The 21,840-nt window shown below is 35.5% G+C and overlaps 1 protein-coding gene across 2 annotated transcripts in view; it reads right to left on the reverse strand.

Moving 5' to 3' along the window:
* The window catches only part of ASG3 (SNF2 domain-containing protein / helicase domain-containing protein), a 251,288-nt gene that overhangs the window by 90,885 nt on the left and 138,563 nt on the right, over positions 1 to 21,840 (reverse strand). The gene's annotated exons all lie outside the window — the stretch shown is intronic.

Below are 21,840 nucleotides of genomic sequence, written 5' to 3' on the forward strand. Positions count from 1 at the left end.
CCAAGGTGAGCTAGAATGGGGACACTACAGTCTGCCCTCTCTAAAATTACTTGTCTTCTAGTAATCTCTCATCAGGAATCCCACTGTACTCAACCTAAAGAGGAATCACAGCTCCACCATGATCCCACAAGTAGATCTATGTAATGTCACTATGATCACCAACCAACTCCTTTAACAACACAATTGTCAATACAATTAGTAAAATTTTCCAAATTGAAACCATCTCAACATTTGATGTAGCAAGAACAGAAACATCATGTAGGAGCAACTCTGTAGACTAGCAAGATTCACCACCATACACTACGAAGGATAAGTTGTCATAAAAATCATCCCAACTCAAGCACGACTGAAGTGTGTGTTCGAGAAATATCATGTACACGTGGATCAAATGTAAAACTATATGCACTCCTCACCATGTACACCACTGTATATTCCTCCACGAGAGCAATCTGGAATCCCAATGCATTGGCAAGATTCCAATCATCATTAAAGCTCATCTCATATGAGTGATAAGCATCAACCTCGAAAAGAAGATTATCATATGACAATGCAACATCCATCTCAATCAAAGGATTGTTCACAAAGTAAACCTCACCACTGTATTGATTAGAACGATATATCCTAGAATTGTTAGAGGCGTGTTATGTCATATTCCCCCTATACCATATCACGCTCCTCCTCTATTACCTTTCCCTTCTGTCTGAATAGAGAAATAGAGCATAAACATCCTTGATTCCCCTCAACACATACCTCTTGCCCTAGGACATGAATTGAATCTCCATCAAAGATAGGTTGACGGTGAACTCTCCTATGTCTTAAAGTTACTGCATAACCAACACAATGTCTAACTCACCCATGTTGACTACAAAGAAATCAAATGAAAGAGAGAGATTGCATATACATCTAGTGTAGGAAAGGGCATAGCCATCTGCCACTCTAACACAAAATCCAATGAAGTCCTTTGTCCAAAGTCTACACCTATTGACAAATCCTTCATCAATAAAATTATATGCAGCCCTAAGTGTCAAGCATTTCAACGCATCGCTGTCCATCCACTAATCCTCTAACCCTAAAAGAAGATGCATGCGGCATCATGGTAGATAATGCCAACACAGATAGTTTGGCATTAGGACCAAACTCAAGATAGGTTTTATAAGCCTTGTAAACATTAAAAACAACTAGCTAATCTGACTTTTCAGCCTCATCATCCTTATGAAAAACCAACATAAAGCATTTATCTTTTCACTTGTGCTTCAATGGGAAAGTGTGATCATGATCATAGGGTTCTTCGCACCAATAACACAATTGTTTCTTTCTAAAGTCCTCATGAGTTGCTTCATCATATTTTGCGACTGATTTATTCATTTGATCAACAACTGGTGGACAATCCTCCTCGGAAAGAAATTTTGGTAGATTTAGGATGAAGTTGCCTCCTAGGAGTTCCAAGCTTCATGCTCCTTGCCATTTTAATGGCCCTATGCAAGAAGGGCTGATCAAAAGCTTTGTCATGTCACCTCTTTAGCCTGTCTAGCAGAGACATGTGAGTTAGCCTACTAAGGGGGTCTTATAGGCTAGTAGTGGTGGATAGAGACTCACACCAAATATTCAATGACCCGATTTGGTGTTTTAGGCAGTTTGTGCACTAGTTGGGAGCGATTCCTTGATTTTAGGAGAATTCCCTAATTTTTAGGACATTACGACGATTTCCAGATTTGAGGCTCCACAGGACCATTCCTTGGTTTCAGTTTGACGAAGGTAGGGCATGTTCCCTAGTATCTAAGAGCACCCCTAGATTTTATGGATGGGACTGCCAGTTGACCCCTCTTGTCCAGTTTCAGTCACAAAGAGGTAGCAGGGTTAGTTTCAAGCTTGGTTAGTTACTTTGAGCTATCAAAGGCTATATGGAAAATATTTTAATATATTTAAATGTTTCCTAAGTTAGCTATTAAATAAATTATGTCATGTCACCTCTCTAGTCTAACTAGCAGAGTCATGAGAGTTGGCCTATTATTGGAGTCTCGTAGCCTAGCAGTGATGGATAGAGACTCATACTGGATACTCAGTAACATTGGTTCTACGGTTAGTTTGAGAGCCAGTCGGAGCAATTCCTTAATTTCAGGGATTTCCCTAAAATTTAGGAGGTTGTGGCAGTGATCAGATTTTAGGCTCCTCAGGACCAGTATACGGTTTCAGTTTCAAGGTGACAGGGTATATTCCCTAGTTTCTAGGAGCATCCCTAGTTTTTAGGTATGATACTGCCAATTGGCCCACATTGCCCAACATCAATCACAGGCAGGTGACTGGACCATTTCACTAATTATTTCGTTGGTTTGGCTTTCTAGTTGAATAAAAGGAAATATTTTTAATATTTCCTAAGCTCATGTTTAAATAAATTAAAATAAAGCTATTTATATGGCTAATTAGATTGATAAGGGGATTTTGGCTTCCTCTGGTCAGGTAGGCCTATGTTTTATAGCTCCTTGAAAAGGGCTTGAATTATTATAACTTATTTTCATCATTCAGAGACGTTCAAGCACCTAGTTTCTAGGAGCACCCCTAGATTTTATGGATGGGACTGCTAGTTGACCCATCTTGTCCAGTTTCAATCACAGACAGGTGGCAGGGTCAGTTTCATGCTTGGTTAGTTGTTTTGGGCTATTAGTAAAAATATTTTAGTATATGTAAATATTTCCTAAGTTAGCTATTAAATAAATTATAATAAGGCTATTTATATAGTCATCTTTGGTCAGGTATGCCTATGTATTATAGCTCGTTGGAAAAGGTATTGAATTATTATAGCCTATTTTCACTATCCGGAGACCTTTTGGCACCTTGAGTTATGTTATTTTAATAATGTAATGTTTTTCCTATAGCTCAATGCCTTTATTTGGGAAAATATTATTTTATTATTAAGTGCAAAGTATATTTCTCCTCTAAGGTTCGATTTGCATTTGAGAGGAGATATAAGGAGATGAGAGATTAATTGTGGAGTATCCTTTGACATTTTGAAGCTTATGATATTTGGAATTGCTCTAGGAGAGCGATTTTGTGGCTTGGGACGAAACCCTCAAGTCTGGATTGTTGGGACACAAACCTCAACAAGTCCTTGGGTGATTGAATTCTGAGATATTCAGAACAGTGATATTAGAGGAGAAATTGATTTCATCCTAGACAAATTTGCATTTGTGGGAGACCTATTTTCAGCTGGGGGGCCATTATTTGCAGCTGAGGCGTCTGTATTTGAGGCAGGTCAGCTTGTGTTTGGGCATCATTCTACTTTATCAGGCCACGTCATTGATTGGAAAGTGCATACAAGGGTTCGAGAATTGCAAAGTATCATCATTTGCCATTGTTAAATCCTTTCTCAATTGGCGTCAACTCCATATGTGGGTAGCAGCAATCAACATTGGCAATCTTTCTATTCGAATGCAGAAATCTGATTATTATGCTTGGTACAGTTTGAGACATTTCCAGATTGTCAACTATTTTCAATAATGAATGTTGTTTATTATATGTAATTCAGATTTGTTTGTTAGTTATCTTTTATTTTTGCATATATCTTCAAAAATCCAAAAACAATTGAAAAACCAGCAAGAAAACAAAAAAATTCAGAAGTGAGTGCAGTCTCTTCCAGACAGGCTAAACGCTAGCCAAAGACTCAAATTGTGAAACAAAAAACAATTTCCAACGCATCCGGTATTGGGGATCTTTCAAGCTTTGAGACAACCTGTCAAAGGCTCCTGAAGTCCCTCAGTAAATAGCATGACCAAATGTCTTTGTGTCAAATTGGGCACCATCATAGCAAGCCTCTAAAACTCGTTAATCAATGAATTCAAACTACCTACCTGCTAAAGAATGAATCCAAACTACCACCAGTCTAAGCTAAGCAAGATCTTTGAAGTATGACTTTGGATCATTCTTGTCGAAATGCTCAACCAATCTATCAGAGAACTCCTAATAAGAGGTAATAAGATTATGCTACAACATGACCATTTCATGGTGCCACCAATCGTGGGTTGTGCCATCAAGATGTAATGTTGCAAACTTAATTGCATCTACTCTGTCATAGGCAGAAAAGTCAAGAAGGTATCAACCTCACTAATCCAGGCTCTAGTTGTGACCTTCCCACTACTATCAAACATAGGGAGTGTGTGCTAGCTAGTGGTATGTTTAAGATCAACATTTTAGTCCCTTGGTCTTCTTCCTTGCCTAGGCCTAGTATGCTCTCTTCCCTAGGTCAAGAACCTATCAAATGGAAAATTCTTTTAACTCTTTGTGGCAATGCATCCCACTCATCATGCATGGCCAAAACATCATCAGCAAAATCTTTGCCTTCTTCCTCCACACTCCCTGCCTCAAATTCACTCCTCAAGAACATGGGATGTGTAGGCCTGTCATAGGTACGTACAAGAACTTCTTTCTCCCCAGGGGCCCAAATGGAACTTCCGCACTCTTCCTTGTCATGATTTTTCCCTATAGGCAAAGACAACTACTGTATGGCTACAGTAAGCTTCTACAAAGTGGCGGTCACCTGTTGCTGCCCTGCTGGAGCACCCCTAAATATTTCCATGGCCTCTCTATCTTCATTATTTTTTGTATTCTTGGGTGGACTACCACCTCTTTTGTCACTCATCATGTAAATTGTGATTCTAATACCTATTCAACCTGTGGTTATGTTCTTCCCATGCATGAATAATACCCACTAAGGTCAAACCTCTATGGCTGCATAAAAACCCCAACCCTGCAGGATGGTAGGAAACCGCTCCAATACCACTAGTGATGAGCTCTACTGGCTCATTCTCTATCCAGCTTACAACTATCTGGTTTTAATTTATAAAAGAACTTGTATTTTGTGTTGTTCTGAAATTATATATATCATAAAATTACAAATCATGGACAACAAATGAAATGAAAATTGGAACCTGCAATTCACCAAATGAGGCTGCTTATTTTTTTTATTGTCTTAAACAAGGCATAACATCTGTAAACGAAATATAAAAATGGTAATTACAGCTAACGTAAGAAACTTGGAACCACATGTGACCTCTAGAAATTTGCTTGAATGCTTCAAAAATTTCAATTCTACTTCTGGAATCGATTGTGTGAAAATCACCAGTGTCAGAAGTCTACTAGATACCCAATTAGGAGGTGAATTGGAACGCTAAAGTGTTCTGAGATCTGACTTGGGAACCAAACACAATGCATAGGAGTCTCACATTTGCTTGGTATACAAATTAGTTGTCCCAAAAAGTCCTCTCAAACAGTCTTATGAGTTGCGATCTGTTATTTAATGGCTACCTTTAACACCCTCTGCATTTATTCTCTAATCTGAATTCAAATGACTCTCTATAACTATGATATTGAAGCACAATTATGGCTCTTCAATAAAGCCATCCTAATATTCAAAATTCAATGGATCTTTCACCATTTCAAATTGCTATAAACATTGAAGAATGGTTGCCCTCCAATGTAAATGAATTGCAGAAATCCTTGTCTCTACACAATTCCCAAGAACAATCTCAAACCAAGCCAAAAGCTTGTGATAATATTAAATCGATTTGTTGAAGACCCTTTATATACTTTCTCTCACCTGGTACAATCTTGGCTTTTTGCTTTCTCATTTGAATATTTTGTTTTTGGCATATGGTGTTGACCTTGGTTTCTAACATTTAATGTGCCGCCGTTAAAATGAGTCATTAAATGTGTTGGGTGGATATTTTGCAACCGACACTTTGGTTAAAATCCAGATGCAAAATAGGTAGACCACCCGCAACGTATCAGACCAAGTCTCTCCTACATTAAAGGGAAGGCTCCTCCTTCTCACCGTTCCTTGGATCAACTCAAAGTGAGCAAGAAGTTGAAAGATTCTGTAAGGGGTGTTACCAATATTCTTTCCTCTTACCTTTTAGGAAAGAATCTACTTAGTAATGGAGCGAGTAATGGGCAAGATTAAATCTCTAAACTACACTTCTACCTTATAGCTGGAAACAATGATACCGATAAACCAACACAAACTCAAAGGCTGATTGAAAGCATACCGGTTTGGCTCCAAGTCTTGTTTGTCTAATTTGTAAGAAAAATCACTACCATTGGAACGCAAAGACTTCCAAAAGTAGATGATTTCTATTCTATAACTTATTTTTAATTCTACTAAAAACTCTACCATTGGGTGGTAAAGACTTCTAGAAGTAGGGAAATTGTAACTATTTTTCGTGAATTTGAAATAGCAATACAAGCTACAGTCAAAGCTTCTAGACTATGTATCACCACAATAGCTCCTAATCAAAGCTTTGGCTCCGATTGCTTCTTAAATCACTATGCTCTATTTTTTACACACAATAATAACATGAATCAAAGACAACAGGCAAAAAATTACAGTTAAAGCTTCTAATTTGCACTATCACAATTGCTTCCAGTCAAAAGCTTCGAATTAATAGCTTCTTTTATAAACTTTTCTCCCAAATTGGTACTATACAATCAAAGTTATGCTTGCACAAGTTTGGCAAAGCTTTATTGCATACAACAAAAGATGATTTTACAATGAGGGGGGCACTCCCTATATAGGCAAAGGTGTTGAGAAAAAGATGGAGGAAAAAATGAGAGCAACTCAACCAACTTTGACCTTTTCTAACTAAATGAGAGAAATTATTGGATAACATGTCATAAGGACGTGTAAATCGAATTACATGTAATTACACAATTTCATGCAATACATCCTCTCCACTCTACAAACATGAAAGAAGAAGAAAGTTAAAATTGGTGATTCTAAATGAATCTACCTGTAGATTGTCGGCAAAGGCCTTGTACTTGATGATGGAATCCCAAATGATAACAGGATCAGGAGTTCCTGTATTTCATGCCACTACATTCACCTTGATAATCTAAATCTCTTTGATAAATTGTCCATTTTCATTTGAAAACTTGATGTGATCAAGCTTTTTCTTGTTCAAGTTGTCATGAATTCTCTTTTGTAGATCAGCACAACTGGAGTCTTTGACACTTTAAAAACCTTCTTGATGATGTCTAGATGTAGAATTAAATAAATTTTCCCATCAGCATCTACAACTACTTTTGTTTTTTTTAAGCAAAGTGTTCGGTGCATTCCCACACGAACTCAGGTTCTCGGACAACCATTGGGAAAATGAAGATCAAATCAATTACCACTTCTTGAGAATCAAAGCATGTCTTCTTGATAGGATATCTCTATTCTTTGAAGAAGTTCTGAAATATCCTGAAGAGTGAATCGCAACATGAAGATGAAAATATCTTCCAATGAGATTAGAACCCTGAAAACCTTTGGAATTGAGTTAAAATGATGAATCCATGAGGGATGAGTGTTCAAAGCATGGATTAGACACTTATCGAACACATATAATGGCTGGAAATGAACCGGAAAGCATATGTATTTGGATGGAAAGGGCCAAAGTCAGACTTAGAAAGTTAGAAGGATGGATTGGATGTGCGAAATAATGGGTTTTTGTTTGGATGACCAAGAATGCTAGTTGGGATGCATATGGACGTGTGCAAATGGTGACTTTGGTGTTTAAAGAGTGACCTACCAAAGTCGGATTCTCTGGATGCAATTACATGTGAAGTGATTTACATGTAATCATGACTTGATGTAAGCATGTAATTAAGTTCAGAGGATGGAATCGCATGTGAATGTGGATGGAGATGAGATTACATGTAATTGCATGTGAAGGAAAATGGATGTAAAATGCATTTGACATGTGTTGGTGAAAAGTGAAAGGATGTAATATGCACCTGCATTTTTCAGTGGGAATCCTCAGTTTCTTTCAAAAAAGGAAGCCAAGACAAGCAAGTAAAACAAAAACATACCTTCGGACTTTGACTCAAACATGTCAAATAAAAACAAGTTGCTTTCCCATGCAATCTTGAATTTGGAATTTGGAGAAATTACATTCACTTAAAAAATGGAAGTTCTCATCTTATTTAAAGAAGATTTGCAAAATATAATGGCATATCTTTGGACAAATGTACAAGGATGAACCAATATATGCAATGAAATAGCAAAGATTGAAACCATCAACAATTCAACTTACTTGGTGATCAAAGAGCCAAAACTAGAAGATTAATAGATTTGAAACAAAGTTTCTCCTCCAATTTCGAATCCACAAACAACCTCTTGACTCTTTAAGTCGTGCAAGTGATGGATATTGATGAGCATTGAATGGACGTTTTGGCATGGATATGCCAAAAACGTGGTCTTTAAACTACAATGCACAAACCAATTTTACAAAAAACTCCAAGTAGAACCCATTTTTATCAAAAACGTAGTCTCAAGATGCAAGAACATGAAACATTTTTAGCAAGGGAATGCAAAGGTGTGATCTCCAAAGGCAATAGCATGCATTAAAACTCAAAAACGACCCCTATTGATCCAAACGTATAGGCTGGAAATGCCATCTTGGAGGGTTTTTAACAAAAACGTGCCCTTTTCATGCAGAAATGTAGGTCGTTTTTGCAAAACCATGGCTCACAAATGCATATATATATATATATATAGATCATTTTTTACTTGTGAATGCAAAAATGACTTCCCCAAATGATAAAACATGGATCCAAAAGAAAAAACATGGATGAAAAATGCAAAAATGTGGATTTAAAACCCAATTATTTGGGCGTTTTTAGCAAAAACGTGCCCAAAAAATGGAGGTTTTTGAAGTGTTTTTGACTTAGGAAAGCAAAAACAGGTTCCTCAAATGCATTTGCATGCGTTGGAATACGAAATTGGGATCTATGGATGCATTTAAATATCTAAAATGTATTCATATGATGGCTGGAACTGCAAATCACACTCTCAAGCCGTCATTACATATTTTTAAACTATGTAATACATGCCATGTCTTTGGACATTTTTGGCTTTGAAGTGCAAAAACTGGGTCTTGGAGGGTGATTACATGAGTTTTGAATGAAAAACCGGATTCTCCAAGAGGCATTACATATAAAATCCATTGGTTGGAAGTGCATTTGCATGTTTTAAAATTGTAAAACAATGCAAGTAGTGCAAAAAAGAACTCTCCAAGTCTTATTATATATTTTAAAACTTGCGACATGGGCAAGCAATGCAAAATGCAATCTCCAACCCTCATTACATATTTTAAAAATATGCAACATGTAACATGCATTTGACAAATTTGACCTTGGAAGGCAAAAACGTGGACTCTAGATGCAATTACATGTAAAGGAGGTTTTTTATGCAATATGGACTCTAGGAAGTCCATTACATGCATTTTTAATGCAAAACGCACTCTTGGAGGTCCATTGCACGTAAACATGTAAATGGGTTGAAAACATGTATATGCATAACTTAAGTGATAAATTAAGCATATATCTAATTGATTTTGAGGGAATATCACTTAATTGGCTCAAAAATAATATTTACACTATATAGCTTAATTACTATGTGCAAATATCATTCAAAAAGTAATATTTACTTAGATATTTTAAATTAAAACATAAAAAGTAACTCAAAAATCAAAACAAACTATATAGTTAATAAAGTCACTTAAGTGAAAAAAATTTAAAAGGCAACTAAACATGAAAATATAACATAAAGTGCACTATACTCACTTAAGTGATAAAGTAACTTAAAAACATAACATAAAATCAATTTATGTTATATTTTTCAAAAAGCAAATGTGAACAATAAAATATAACATGATATTTTAAATTATGCAATTGCATCTAAAGAGTTCACAATTGGGCAGTAAAATGGGCATATCTTTTGATTGCCAACTCTAATTAAGCCCTAAGATATATCGAATCAAAGGGAAAACCAAAAGCAATAGTTTGAGCAAAACCAAAAAACCAAAAACTAACAAACACACACTCAAAAATGAGAAAAATGACGTTAAGGCTTCAAAAATCAAGCATAGGCTTAATAAAACAAAAAACGAAAAACACTTGATGAAAGTCTTAAGTAAAAGAGTTAATTATATGAATTAGTGTCAATTGATTGATCAATACAAAGTTACAAACCAATTAAATAACGAATTGAACTCGGAGAAATGTGAAACTAAGTTGAAAAAATTCCATACTATTACCTATATTTTGTGGTGACAAAATGCAAGACAACAAAATGCACATAATTGCATTACTTCGAACCATTCACTTTATTATTAAAAATGACTTTAAAATAAATTATTATTAGATTTCACTTTATTAATAATCTAATAACATAAGCTTGTGCCTTTTAATTTTAAATCACTAAGTCATCCAGAGGTCAGGGGAACAATTGCATATACCATGACCAAGTATCCTGCCAAAAATAGTAACTACATATTGTTGATGTCAATTTTGTATCACTACATAACATATAGCAATTGAATACTTGATATGGAATATCACACACTCAATCCCTCTCTTGAAAAGTAAATACTCATAAAGACATGAAAAAAGCCCCAATATTCCTTACACCTGTGGATACTAACTCAGTTATATCAATGTGATTCGCTAGTTAATTACGTACGCAGCCTTACGTTGTTCATTCAAAGATTGTTGGGCTCTTGTTGTGGTGGTGATGATAATGGTTCTGTATGAGGGCCAAATGATGTTGATGTTGATGGTGATGGTGATGGAGAGTGAGTGTTCGAATGACTTATGCTTTCCTAACCTTCTTCAAAACTCCAACTACTCAACTACTTGAAGTTCTACTCCTACTCCTATAAATGGAAAGATTAGCAAATGGACGAGGATCGAATCTAATGAAAACTTACTAGCGGCTCTACCTCCATAGATGCAATGATTCAAGGAAAAAGGACTAGATTACCATGCAAGGTTTCCTAACAAGCCACTAGGATGCTAGTGGCCTAGTTATAGATCCTTATCAAACATCCACTAATATAGCCGTGCAACTATCCATCTACTCTTACTCTTACTTAGCAACCTTCTTGAAATAAAATCTACTTTAGTAACTTCAATGAAATCTAACTTTTAACTATTGGAAGTAGAAACCATGCAATAACACCAAATGTTCTTGATCACCATGCAAGTCACAACAGTAATAAAGAGAAGCAATTTTGGTATTATCTTAGCAACAATTTTCTTCAACCCTTTACAAATCAGAGCAAATGGCCTTATATAGAGGCCAAAATTATAACCAACGGCAGAGATTAAGAGGCAAAATCAATAATCCAGATTGAATTCTAGAAACCCTAATTAGGGTTGCCAACCCATCGCCAATGAGAAGACACCACCTCATCAATGGACCAATGAAAAAAAAGAAAAGTGGCAACCAATAAGAAGGCACCAAAATGGTAGCCAATCAGAATCAGACACCTATCCTACCCAAGAAGAAGGAGAAATTGCCACTTGGGCTTACATCAAATGATCTTCTTAATATAAATCTACCCTTTTCTTTCATCTTTTTAGCCAAGGCAATGAACTTGGCTAGCTTGTCATTGACTTCCTTCATGGGAGGGTAAAGCATGTGCTTCATCTTGAGTTCAGCTAAATTCATCATGTTGCTTGCTGCTTGCAATGTCTTCTCATGATCATTCTCATATTCTTTCGCATATCCGATAAAGGCATTGAGGGAGGAAAGGGTGCCCAAATGTTTCTTCTTGATGGCAACCTTCCCCAACTCATCCAATCTCGATCATAAATTTTGTCTCATTGACGTTCTCCTCTTTGATATCTTCAAAATCAAGTGCAACCCCAACATCGCTCATCATGGTTGAAATGGAAGTGTCAACGCCTGGGCTGTGTTGTGCAATCTCATTCCATATCTCCTCAATCTGATGGTCAAGGCAACAAACCAAGACTCCACCGTACTCATTCCTCCATCTACCAACTTTGTTTTCTCCAAATATTTCTTCAGTAGCTCAATAAATGCCTTTAGCCTAGGAATGGCTAAGTCCTTGACTGGAAGGAAATCCTTCCACTTCACTTCAAACATTCTGAATTTATCTCTAATAGCCACTAATGACCTGAATATTGAGATAAAGGAAGGTAAGAAATTTCGCCCATCTTGGATTGTAGCATGGATCTAATCCTTAACTTCGCACAGCTAAGCCAATATCTCTTCTATGTTGCTCCCACTATTTTGAGGAAGGGCTGCCTGGTGTAACAGTTGAATAGGTTGGCGATCTCTCCAATACTTTTTCTCGACCTCCAGCTTTACAATCCTTTTGTTTGCCTTCCTCAACCTTTCTCTGATTCAAACCATGCCTTCTTGGATCTCCTCACATTCCATGTCATCCGTGATTCTTCCCAAGTTATGCTCAACTATCTCATATTCCTGAGCTACAATCTCATCCAATGCCTTGCTAACCGTTGGTATAGCAATCTGAACTTTTCAGTAACCATCATCATCACTCCTGATTACCTTTGCCAACATTTTTGCTATTTGCTTTTGCTTCTCGCTATCACTCTTTTCCACTAACCCTTGGATGTCTTCAACTGTTCAAGCAGTCACCACCTCGCCTCTTAGCATAAGCATTTGTCTTAACTATTGTGGTGCAGTGCATCTCCCCAAATTTGGATTCAGTTCGACTAGCAAAGCATCACAAATGGCCTCGGGTGCCTAGCTTATTTCCTCAATATCAATCGGCCTATCCTCTTCTTCACTAGTGACTATCATATCATCTCCATGTTGATTCTCTAAGAGAGGAGAGTACTCAATACTGTTGTTGTAACCACTTGATTTTGAATCAGAGCTCACCTCTACCATGGCCCCTTGTCCACTTGTATTATCCTCTTGGGCTCTAGCTTCAATTGTGCTCTCCCTTGATGGTGTTGCATTCTCTCTCTTTACTGGAGGTTACTGATGAGAGTACTCAATACTGTTGTTGTAACCACTTGATTCTGAATCAGAGCTCACCTCTACCATGGCCCCTTGTCCACTTGTATAATCCTCTTGGGCTCTAGCCTCAATTGTGCTCTCCCTTGATGGTGTTGCATTCTCTCTCTTTACTGGAGGTTACTGATGTTCTTTATTTTTCTCAACCTCCAGATTTCTCTTCTTGCTCTTAACTATTCTTTGTTGCTAGCTACTGCCTTCACCTTTTTGTCCGACTGACTCCGCTGGACCTTCCCCTGGTTTCATTTTCTCATAAGTAAGGCGTACCTTCCAATTCTGTAACTGCCTTAACTTCTCATTGTACCACGACTCAGTGTGTAGATCAAGTCCTATCTCTACACTTATGAATCTCCAACCTTCAACCTATGGGTGGGACTACCATTTATTTTTGCTTCTTCGTTACCTTAGGATGGACTACACTTATATCTCTCAACTTCAAACCTAGAGTGGTCTAGCTTATTTCTGCCTCTCCAAGTGTCCTATCATGAAATCTACACTTATATCTCCCAACTTCAACCTATCAATGAAATGATGAAGTGGTGGATGATGAGTGCAAGAAGAAAATAAGGGAAACAAACCAAGCAAGAACAAGGAATATAATCCGCCTTTAAAACCAATCTTCACCTCTAAAAATGAATAAAATTTTCCCTTAAATCTGTCTTTACCAATAATCGGGCCCTCTTCAAATTCGGATCAGATTTCGGAAATTTCAGCCTTCCTTGCAAATAATGATGCCCTAACAAAAATCAGAATTTCAACTTCCTTGAAATTGCCCATACTTGCCAAAAATCAGACCTTGAATCATGTAGCCTTTTCCCCAAATAAAATCGCCTAAATCTAGAAGGAGAAATCGCAGCCCTTGGAGGAAAAATCAGGCCTCAAAGAAAATCATCCAAGCTGGAAAAATTCAGATCTGCTCCAAAAATTTGACCTAGGGCAGAAATTCGCCTAAGGAGGAAGCAGAAAATGCCGTCAAGCAATGAAAAAATTCGCCTAAGGAGGAAGCAGAAAATGCCATCAAGCAATGAAAAAATCTGCCCAAAAATTGCCCAAATCTGAAAGTTGCTTCTCTAGAAGAAAATCACTCACCCAAGGAGGAGGAGGAAGGAGGAATGACGAAATGGGGGGGGCGGGGGAACCCCTCTTATACCAAATTTTCTTGCCTTTCCTAGTGGGTCGACTTGCCTACAGAGAAGACTAAATTAAACTAGCCCCTTAATTAATGGCCCAAATTTAAATGCAATGTTAAAATTACTCAGCCCATAGTGAAATTGGCTCATTTTAATTGTGAGTTTGATCAAAAATTGCAAAATAGAAACAAGGTAAGCCTAGGAGATGTCAAAATTTGCATTTAATAACGTTTTGGCAATTAAAATATCATTAAAATTGAATTTGGCAAGCTAAAATCAATCTTCAATTTCAATTTACCAATTTCCTTTAACATTTAAAAAATCTTCCAGGCAATATTTCAACCAACTTGATGTGATTTTGCAATTTAACCCAATTTCAATTTTGCAATGCAATTATAAATTTTTTCTCTTTTTTTTTTTTACAAAGTTTATCCTTTTCCTAGTAACCAAAAATTCAAACTCCGATTCCAATTTCACTATCAAAAATTTCCTTTTCACCAAAAAAATTCAAGATTTTCCGAAATGACTAAATCTAACAAATTCATTTTTTGAAAATGCTCGAGCTTATACAATTATTTCAAATTTTCAAAATTCCATCTAAGTCCAAAATTTGCAATTTTATCCTACCAAGTATTATTTTAACCATCGAAAAATGTCATTCTTTCAATTATGTTTAGCCTAAGGATAAAATTACATGATCCGAAAAAATCAAGCTTCGCACCGAGTGAAAAATAAACCAAATCAAATCACATCCCTCCTAGCCTGAAGGTATTCAAGGTGTAAAATTTTCAAATCGAAAACCTTTGGACAACTCTGAAAAATTTGCCAAGGCAAACAAAAAGGGGGTCCTAAAAAGTTTTGGGGCGATGATGTGAAAACCTCACAACCCAAATATATGACTTACTATAAATAGTAAGTTATTGAATAATTGCTCAAACCAAAGATGCCAAATTTGAACACTGCAACATAACATGCTTAGGCACTCTACTAAAGATAGAAATCCTAACTTTTCTTGAAGTAGACACTTACTCTTATTAGTAAGTGTACCAATCTGAACCAAATGAAGAGTAATCTCGAACATTCTTGTCCTCCGGATTGGGATTGACCACCTATTTTACCTGTTGAAAATTGAAGTTGTGATAGAGATCTTTATCTCTGATTTTATGAAATAGAAATATGATCATTATAACCATTATGGTCATCTTCAGTTGAACAAGACATTTGTATAATATTTGAGATAATAATAAATATAGAGACATGTGCCATGTGTCATGCATAGAGGCATGCATATGGAAATATGATGAGTTTTATATTTGGAAATTGAAGAGACCTTCATTTGTATGATGAGTCTCTCTATTCATCATATATATTGTATTAAGCAAAAGGCATCGTACACTTGAATATTTCTTTATCAATAAAAATGATATTTTGATGTGCTGTTGGGTTTTCCTCTTCAAGTGGAAGGGTTTTCACAAGATAAATGTTTTGCATCTATTGATCTTATTTCTATTTTTCTTTATTGTTGTTTCTTAATTATTTCTGAGCATAACAATAACATGGTATGAGAGCCAAGTTTAGTTTGTCCTTTCAAGAGTTCCTTACAGTCTTTCCTTTGCTTTGTTTGTGCTTCTCACATTAGTGATGGCTTCTCAAATTTCTGTTCTTGCCTTTGTTTTTTCTTGTTTAAAGTTTGGACCTTCTTTAGTTCGTACTTCTCATTTTCTCCATGGAGTGCTCTCTGTATCTAGCAGTCCCTATGTGGTAATTAATTGATATCATGGCACTATTGTCTTTCATCTCAATGTATATGTTAGCGTTTTAATTTAATCTAATAATTTGTAATGGTAAGCAAACAGGTTTATTATCCATCGCAGAAGTATTATTCTTGATGAGGTGTCATGATCACTGATGGAGATTAAATCAAGAATTTTTATATTCTATTTAAAAAGGGGATGCAAATACTATCTTCTTTGGCAGTGGTTGTTTTGTGTTCTTCGAAGGATGACGATTATTATTGTGCATTGTGCATTGATCCTTATTGTTGTGGTTGTGTAATATATTAAGTGTGACGGTTGAGTCCTATAGCATGCGAATTTTAGCAGGGATCATATCAATTCTAATGTAGAGTCTTGCATGGATTGACATATGGTAGTCTAAATCTGATGTTACTGCTAAAAAGCTTTAATTCATGATTATTTTCTTATGCAGCAATATAGAATTAGATTTTGTCAGTTTTTGGAACAGTTTTGATTATATATTTTAATGTTGCCTCTATGTATCGAGCATAAATCTCTTATTATTATATGTTCAACTCTTGAAGAAATTCTTATCAGGTTCAGGATACTGTAATTTTTGAATTGGAGACTGCAATAAAGAAGTGGTTCAGCAATTGAAAACTCTTCAGGTTTTTTTTTTTTATGGGATCCATGTATGAAAAGCCGTGGGGCAGGTTGGAGAGTTCTGTAGAGTCGAGGGGATTGTCTGTAATGTCCCTGGTTGGATTTTCCCTAATTTCTCTTTTGAATCTAAAACTTCATTGAATAAGAATTATAAGATGGCTAAACATGACTTAATGCATTGAAATACCACTTTTTTAACAAGATAAATCTTTGTATTATGAGTGACTAATGATCTCGTTTCTTTCTATTAGGTTTCTTAATCTCTTATTTCCATTTGAACTATATCAAATTTGTGGTCCACCACCTCCATAATGCATGAGTATATCTTATGTTTAATTCAAGATATAAAATATCATGGTTTGGTTTTCTCTTCATCTAATATAATTCTTTCTTCATCCTTGTTATATTGATTTCAATATTTTTAGCGCCAACATTAAAATTCTAGTTGATGATTAGATTTTCCTTTGAATCCATTCCTCTTCCCTTCCCTTCCGATTTACTCATTAACTCATTGCATGATTCCTTATTACCTCTTTAAATATGTATTCCAAACATATATGTGTGTGTGTGTGTGTGTTTTAGTTTTTTTATTTTGCCTTTTTTCTTTTTCTTTTTTTTTTTGGATCTATCTCATTCTGAGAAGTTAAAAGCTCTCCTTATTGCTATGTCCCCGCCGACTGGATTTTTATCAACCATCCATTGTCTTTCACCTTGGGCATACAAGACTCAATGTTATGTATGATTTTCAATGACTCCTGAACTCACGTTGTCCAGACTGTATGATACTTGTTAATTTACAGTCATCCCTTTTGCTCTCGATATTGTAATGAGAATTTCATGATTGCTATAGAGGGTTACGTAAATCAGAGATCATCTCCAAAGACAAGGAGTCATTAGTTCCTAATGTTGTTATAGAGGTATCGCCTCTATAATAATTGCCACTTATCATTGCATTCACTGCCTTGGTCTGCTCTGTATGATTCTTTTTGGTTATATATAAGAGTGCTGCATGTATTCCTTTCTCCATATCAATCATCATTTTATCTTTGATTATTATAACTACTACTGACTATGATATATGGTGGTTTGTTTTTGCTCTTTTTTATGCTTAAAAATTCTTCATTCCTTGATCCATTGGTGACCACTGGGTGGAGTTTGTGATCGCTCAAGGAGGCGTTGACATAGTGATTCAGTTGACTAGATTAATGTCATGTCTATGGATTCATCCTCTTTTCATGGTATGTTTCCAAGTCTTGACTAGATGTCTTCCCTATTTGTCACTGGAAATACCTTTAGTCTGTGCAATATCTTCAACCTGTGTGTGTTTGTTTCTAATACCTTGCGATGTTATCCATTATATCTCCCACTGTCTGAAGTATTAGTATTTGTTTCTTGTCCTATGTAAGCCCTGTCTTATCCTAATGCTGATTGAATTTATCTTGTCAATGCTAACAGAAGTTTTTTAAATTATTGTTTTTGACTGAATGATTATTTTCTTTTTTTCCAACTGGCGGACTCTAATTCTTATATATATCTTTCCATTTACAAAGAGGTGCCTATTCTTAACAAGTGATCGCAACTTTTCTATTGATTGATGTTAGTGGACTTTATTATTATAACATTATTTTAATATTAATTTATGTGATATCGTAATTGGCATAACCTGATGAGTCATGATGTTTATTAGTGCTCTATCAAACTTGATGCATGACGCCTTATCTAATAGGCTCAGTTACAGTTTATAAATGCATTATTTTTGAATCCCAAATTCAATTATAATGTATAACATAATAATTTATTATATTCTATTATGTTCAATATTCAATTATAATGACAATGATAAATGTACTTATTATTATGGCTAGTTATATAATATGTAAATTCAATATTATATGTATTTATGTATTTTAATATTATTTTATTTTAATATATTATCATTATTCGTCTTTTAGTTTTTTTTTAAATTATTATTTATTATTAAATTCTTTTTTTGAAAAAGGGACATTACATTGTCCTCTTTCATCAATGCTATAGCATCATATGTTCTATCAGTTTAGGGAGCAGTTTTGATTATATTTTTTTATGTTGCCTTCAGGTATCGAGCATAAAGCTCTTATCATTATATGCAGCTCTTGAAGAAATTCTTATCAAGTCGATGATATTGTATTTTTGAATTGGAGACTTCAATAAAGAAATAGTTCAGCAGTCGAAAAGTCTTGAGGTTTTTTTTTTATATGGGATCCGTGCGTGAAAAGCCCTGCAACAGGGGATCGTCCTCTTTCCTTGATCAATCCCCGACTTCCCGCCAACTGGTAGAACCTATAGGAAGAGATGAAGTCATTGAGGGGGATGACAGCAGTAGAGGGATCACAAGGCAAAGTATAAAATTAAGGTCTGCATTGGCGTTGCACTGGTTTCTCTGCTAGCAGATGATGGCAAATCAACAAGCTACACCACTTAGTCTACTATTCACGCCCAAGGTGTTCCTTATGTACAATTCAATCGGGGGAGCGAGAAGTTCATTTTGACGGAGGTCCAAACAAAAGCTCTGGCTCTTACAGAGTGTTGGAGGAATCAATAAGATGGTTATTGTCAGTTTTGTTTTTTCCGCAGGCCATTTTTTTGCTAGTTGTGGAGAAGAATATGGTTGTGTCTATTCACCTTCAGCATTCATGTTGTTGCTTTGTAGCATGATGTTTTTCGTCTTGAGCATTCAACCTTTTTTTCGTTCTTTTGACTGGAATAGTATATAACATTAATCTCTATAGTTGATTTTATTATTCTCTCTTGGTTGCAGCATGCACGAAGAAGCAATGAGATGAGGATGTTGCTTTGATTCAGAGGGAGATGTTTCATCTTCAGAGGGAAGTTACATCAGATATCTTATTGTGGTAAACAAAGTTGTCTCAGTTGTGATTTCTCCTCTTGTTGATTATGAGTCTTATTCATGTGAAATTAATAAAGTTGTAAGGACAACTATGATAACTCTTTCACTTATGGGGGAAATCATAGTGAACATCATGTAGAGAGAGTCCATGATGTCATCCCGTTAACAGATTCTGTGATGGAAGTTGGATGTCATGTTAGAGAATCTATAACAGCATCACACTGAGAGAGTCCATGATGTAAGCTGATCATGATCTTTGCAGGCCATTCATGTCGAGTGATTCCATGATTCTTTTTGTTGAATATTAATAAGTTATTTGTTCTTTTATTGTCATGTTGAGAGAGTCTATGACTGATAAATTTATTACTGAGGGAGTCCTTGTAAAGAGAGAATCTCAGTTATTAAAGCATTCTTCTCTAAGAGAAGTTTGAGGTGAAAGCCCTCATTTTACCCTCTGCGATGAGGCATGGTGGAAGTGCACGTTACTATGTTGAATTATGTTATGCTGAGATAACATGTTTTTTTATGAGAATCTATGCAGTGAAATTTATCACTGACATTTTTTGGTTGCAACCATGTGTGACTGCTATACTAAATATCTCTCTTGCGAAGAGGGAGAGTTGAAGATTGTAGCTTCGATAGATATCTCTGATTTTATGAAATAGGAATATGATTGTTATAAGTTTTATGGTCCTCTTCAGCAAGAGAAGCATTTGTGATAATATTTGAGGTAATATAAAATATAGAGACATGTATCATGCGTCATGAGTAAAGGGACGCATTTGCAAATACGAAGAGTTTTGTATTTGGAAATTGAAGAGACATTCAGTTGTGTAATGAAGACACTCTCTCTCTCTCTCTCTCTCTCTCTCTCTCTCTATATATATATATATATATATATTTTTTTTTTTATTTTTTTTTAGTATCAAGCGAGCGAAAAGCATTAAACACTTGAACATTTCTTTATCAATAAAACTGATATTTTGTTGTATGGCTAAGTTTTTCTCTTCAAGTGGAAGGGTTTTCCCAGGATAAATGATTTGCATCTATTGCTCTTATTTCTATTCTTCTTTATTGTTGTTTCTCAATTATTTTTAGGAATAACATCAACACTGCCAAATGAGGCCCTCTAGCCATTTGACTTAGCCTAAGAGGACCAATGATAGGCTAAATAAAATCACAAACCAAGGTGAGCTAAAACAGGGATATTACACAATGAGTCATAATAACTTGTGGAGTTTGCAAAAATTCAACAAATTTGTAATCAAGGATATAAGATTAAGCCAAAGGTTTACAGAAATGTAACTTTGCATTTTTTCAGCTTTTGTTTTTACAACAGTTCCTGAAATTGGCTATCTTATTTTGAATTTAGTCATTTTTTTAATTTTTCCGAGACAGGTAAAGATAATAGCAACTCATGTAATAAAATTCATTAAAAATATGACAAGTTATTGTATTTTGACTAGTTTCAACTCTAAGTGCATTATATCTAGCAAAAATAACCTACATTTTCTAGTAAAATTCAAGTCTCGATGAGTCAAAATTCCTTGTTGAGTTTTCAAAATTTTGACAAAATTGTACTCCAGTTTATAAACTTGAGCCAAAGGTATACAAAAGTGTAACTTTACATTTTTTTTCAGCCTATGTTTCTCTCAATAGTTCCTAAAATTGGCTGAAACCCATTTTAAAACTCTGTCAATTTTTTTATAAATTCTTCAGGAATATTTTTAGCAACATTCAAGGTATTAATTTATAGAAATAAGCTACAAATGATTTACAAGAGATTTTCTTGACACCTATAAAAGAAATGAACCCATTAACTTCTTTGTACTCATAACGAACAATTACATGTGAATTAAGAGTTACCAAATATAATATTAGGTCAAGGCTAAGCCATAAATTTGGCTAAACATTCAACTCTAGCAATGTCGCACGTCATTGAAAAGGATGAGATTGACTGCAAATAAAAAGTGGTTTTGGCACATAGGATAACCCTTAGACCCATTGTCTAAACCAAAAGTAAATACATATGTGTAGCAAAGCCCCTTAATAGACTAGTTTCAAAAATCTTCTTAACCATTTATTATTGTTTTATATCATATTATGCTCAAGGATTGGAGTCATATCATACTAAAACACTAATTTGTGTCATGCAAATATTAAAAGAAGGGCTATCATTGTAATCAGTGTTTTAGGACTTGGCGAGTCCCGAGGCGAGCCAGGCAAAACGAGACCAATGGCCTCTTGCCTCGGACTCGATTGAGTCCTAACCAAGTTCAGGCTAACTCGCTGAGTCAGCTGACTCTGCTAACTCACCGAGTCCTGTCAGGCAGACTCGGCCGACAATCAATGTCCAAAAAGGACAAAAAAAATTAGTTTTTTATGATTTTTTTTGCTTTTTTTTCATATATTAACATTCTAAAGCATAAGTTAGACCTAAAAAGGTCAATATATCACTTGCAAACACAAAGAATAGAGAAAGAAGAGTTGAGGGAAGCGTATAGGGGTTTTGGGAGATAAATTAGCATATCAGTTGGCTCTCATCTATTGGTTGCTGATTGTTTGTGCCACTTTGTAGCTTGCATATATGCATTAAGAGGA

The sequence above is a fragment of the Cupressus sempervirens genome, chromosome 6 (assembly GCF_028749045.1).
Source record: "Cupressus sempervirens isolate cs-2001-9-10 chromosome 6, ASM2874904v1, whole genome shotgun sequence".
In the NCBI taxonomy this organism is placed as follows: Eukaryota; Viridiplantae; Streptophyta; class Pinopsida; order Cupressales; family Cupressaceae; genus Cupressus; species Cupressus sempervirens.